The sequence below is a fragment of the Syngnathus floridae genome, chromosome 22, assembly GCF_059516105.1.
Source record: "Syngnathus floridae isolate MCC-2025c chromosome 22, RoL_Sflo_1.0, whole genome shotgun sequence".
NCBI lineage: Eukaryota > Metazoa > Chordata > Actinopteri > Syngnathiformes > Syngnathidae > Syngnathus > Syngnathus floridae.
Window position 1 is genome coordinate 9,859,829 of NC_142434.1, and position 3,852 is coordinate 9,863,680.

General features: G+C 53.6%; 1 long non-coding RNA gene across 2 annotated transcripts; it reads right to left on the reverse strand.

The window, feature by feature from the left end:
* Positions 1–478: 478 nt before the first annotated feature.
* On the reverse strand, positions 479–3,359 carry LOC148379579 (uncharacterized). Of its 2 annotated transcripts, XR_015855407.1 has the most exons (6): positions 3,209–3,359; positions 2,757–2,950; positions 2,519–2,632; positions 1,016–2,287; positions 775–879; positions 479–630 (listed from the first exon to the last, which is right to left on the reverse strand). It is a non-coding gene; the product is annotated as an uncharacterized LOC148379579 (long non-coding RNA). The 2 variants fall into 2 exon arrangements; XR_015855406.1 differs by having other exon boundaries at positions 479–879.
* Between the last annotated feature and the right edge of the window lie 493 nt (positions 3,360–3,852).

The window sequence follows — 3,852 nt, forward strand, 5'->3', positions numbered from 1 at the left end:
GGTGTGACGCCAAGCGACTCCGCCCAGCGCCTTTCTTTCCGTCACCTTTTCGGCCAACTGCTGATTGCTCTGACGCAGCAGCTGCTTCTCCTCCACCCACTTGACATTCTAGAAGAGACAAACGCGTGGACAGCTTTGGAATGTTGTGTCATTTTCATCCACAAATTCTTTGGTTGACTGGAAAATGACATTTGCTTTTCTCCGCATTTTCCCAGCCACGTTCGGGGGTGGGGGTTGGTCCAGTAATGCCAGACGGATGAGTGACTGAAGAATGTAGCTATTTTGTCTGAGAAAAAGGTGTGCTCATTGATGAGCTTACCTGTCCTTGTTGCTTCAGCGCTGACTCCAGATCTGCTACTCTGCTTTGATAGTGACCCATTTCTACCATCAGCTTTTCTCTGGTCTGAAAGGAGGAGGAGGGAGGCTCCTCCTCCTCCTTTCAGACCAGAGAACACCCGAGGCTGGGTGAGAACGGGGAGGCTGCGACCCGGCCGGGGGTTGCGGGAAGGGGCGCCACCTTGATCTCCTTCTCGGCGTCGTAGTCCCCTTCGCTGGTCTGGGCTAGCAGAGCGTAGGCTCGTTGCAGCGCTTGATATTCTTGCGTCAGCTGGCGGTAGCGAAGCTCCGCCTCTTCATGCACACACCAATGCAACACAGCACTAGTACCAGAATCAGTCAGACCGGCGACAAAGCACCCGCGACGCAAAGACGAGTCCGATTCCAGGCTGAAGAGGAATGTTTGGTGCCAATACGCTGGCAGAAATGGCGGGCTACCTCTTCGGGTTCCGTGTCGGGGGTTCTGTCGGTGTGAAAAGACAAGGACGATCCGTCCGAGTCCACCAACACGTCTTCGTCGTAGCCGTAAAATGTTTCGATGACCTGCGGGCGCGGAAGCAAACATCTCTCTGAACAAACTGAAGCGACACCTCACGATGAATCGACGAGAGGAACGATAGCGAGAAAAAGGCCATTTCATCTTGCGCAACACCAAGCAGCCGCAAACAAACAGACTCACCTTGCAGGACCTCACGCTTTGTTCCTCCTCAGAGATTCTCGACGTCGGTATCGTAGCAGCAAATCTCTCTCCTGTCGACACAAATAATCCGCCTTTGAGATTCTTTGGATGCAAAGGGAACGAACGGCTCCGGCGCAGAAACAAACGCGACTCACAATGACATTTCTGACATGAGCTCCTGTCTCCAGAGCCTGAAAAACACGTCACCGGCGATGATTGGAGGGACGCTCGTCTTTTCCAAAAGTGACAACTACAGGGTGTGTCAGGGTTTTCCAGATTATCTTTATCGTATCATTGTGTTGCTTTGACTTTGACTGCGACCTGTAATAAATAATATTATTTATCCCTTATTTATCCCTATCGCTTATCCCTTCCTACACAAAGTTGTAAAACACCCCTTGCTATGTTTTGACTAGAGGTCAAGGGCTTCCTCTATTCAATCCACTCTTACACCCACCCTGTTTCTCTTAATTAAAATGCTCGTGCAGGAGCCGAGAGTCAGACTTCATTCGTACAACGGATGGACTCTCCACCTGCAGGTGTCCAAAAGAACTTACTTGTCTCCCGTGTGGTTCTTGCAAAATAAGTTGGAGCGAGCGCAACTCTAACAGGGTGCATTTTGCCACTAGCTGCCTACGGACAATGACGTCGCGCTCGCGGCTCATGGTTGACGGGCTGAGCAGCCGGGCAAGTCCGTCGTTTTCAGCGCACAGCGAGTGGCAAAGGCGCTGACAAAACGGGAGCTTTGAGCTGCTGAAAACGGCAAAACAAGTCTAAAGCGTGTTCAAACGCGTGCGCACAATGCTCCTGCTTGAAAGGTCGGAATTTAAGGGGCCAATTTTTTGGATGGCGGCCGCCGGCCAAGCTTTGGACGGAAAAGGTTTCCTGGCGACAGCGAGCGAGCGCGGCGCTGCCGTACGTGCACCGAGTCGCCTGCCTGAAGACCTTGGACAAGTCATCGATGATGTGCCGCTGCTCCACAACTTGAAGGAACTCCATTTCACCGTCCTGCTGGCCGCAACCGCGGTCCAGGTCATTGAGCGAACTAGGCCTTCTCTGTGGAACACAAATGCAGTGGACTCTGTTGGCACGCCGCCGTTGTCCGCGTCGACTTACCAAGCTTGCCATCTCCTCGTTCTCCTGGGTGACAAAGCGCACTTTGTTTTCAAGGCGACACAGCACCAGCGAGAGTTCTTCATTCTTCCTGCTCAGGCGTTTGTTTTTGTACAGGAGTGGCAGAAACTGGCTTTCTGTTTCTCTCAGTCGCTTTAGCTGCAAGCATGAAGTGCGGGATGTGAAAGACGCACAACACGCGGGCCAGAACGTATCCATTCCTTTTGCATCGGTTTGAACGGAATCGTGCCTTTGGCTCCCAATAAAAGACATCTACCAGGCAACCGACTCGCCGCGCCGCTCAACTAATAAGCAAGCGCAATGGGTGCCTCGCTGGATGGCGCGCATCAAACGTAGCGCAAACCTTCAAGCGTGCCGTCAATAAATTACCAGTTCATTGCGCTCTTCAGAAAGCAGGGCGTTTCGATCCTCCAGTTTCCTGATGACTGCGCTGAGCTCAGCGATTTTCAGATGAAACCGTCGCGTGTCCCGATCCTCCTGAGACTGAAAACGCCCCGCAACACACACACACAAGCACTCGTTCAAAGTTCAAAACTGTTTTTGTGCTACCTTCCTCCAGCAACGAACTAAGTCATGCGTACTGCAAGTGTGTGATGAGGTGGCTTACGCAATGAAGAGGATTGCTAGTAGCGGCGTTGACCCCACTTCCAGGGTAGTTTAGGCCCGCCCTTTGGGAATCCCTCAGGGCAGCGATCTGCTGCTCGGCAGCCTGAGTCTGCAGCTGAAGGCGGTGGACGTGGCCGGCCCCAGGGCTTCATCCAAAACACTAACCGCTCTGTCTTTCAGCTTGATCTCATCCGTCTGGATGTACAAACGGGGAGCGCTCAGGCAGGCGGGCAAACTCATTTGCCAGAATTGTGACAAAAACAAAGAGAGCAACCGGCCAATTTTTTTCTTGAATCGACTAGAACACCTTTGCTGTGACAAAAGCGAAGCGAGCAACCGGACATTTTCTTCTTGTGAAATAGAATAGAATAGAATGCCTTAGGTGTCATTGCACTGCAGGTATACAACGAAATTGGGAACATAGCCACGCACCGCGCATCTGATCAGTCCTACCAGTCGGCGGATCTCCCTCTCGCAGTCTCTCTTGGTTCGGCTCAGCTCCTCCCGATGCTGGTGATGAGCCGATCGGAGCTCGGCCGCTCGGGACTGCCAGGCCTGCTGGGCCGCTGCCAGGGCTTCTTCCGCGCTCCTGGTGGAGGCGACACCGCTCGGTCTCCCGACACCGCCGCGTCTCCTCCACCTCCGCCAGCAAAGCGCCCCCCCTCCTCACCTGAGCAGACATTGCGCCACACCGGGCCGTTGAGACCGCAACGGAGCGCCGCGACGCTTACTGGGGACAAGCTACACAATACGGTCGCGGCCGCATCGAAGCCCGACGTGGCGTGCGGATAGTCAGACACGGATAGAGCGGATCACCTTGTCCATGGAGCCGTCCCTCAGGGTGAGGACCAAGGCATTCAGTCGCTGGATCTCTCCATCTTTGATTTTGATCACTCTCATCAGCTCCATTTCATGCTGCCGCAGTAATGTCTCCCTGGTAATGGCTAACTCTTTCTGCTTCTCCTCATGGAGTTTGCTTTTGAGTTCCGTCATGGCGGCGGTGGCACGGTGGTGCTCCGCCCGCAGGTCCTGACTTCTCTCTCTCTCCAGACAGCTGACCTGACATGACTTAGACTTAGACTTAGACAAACTTTATT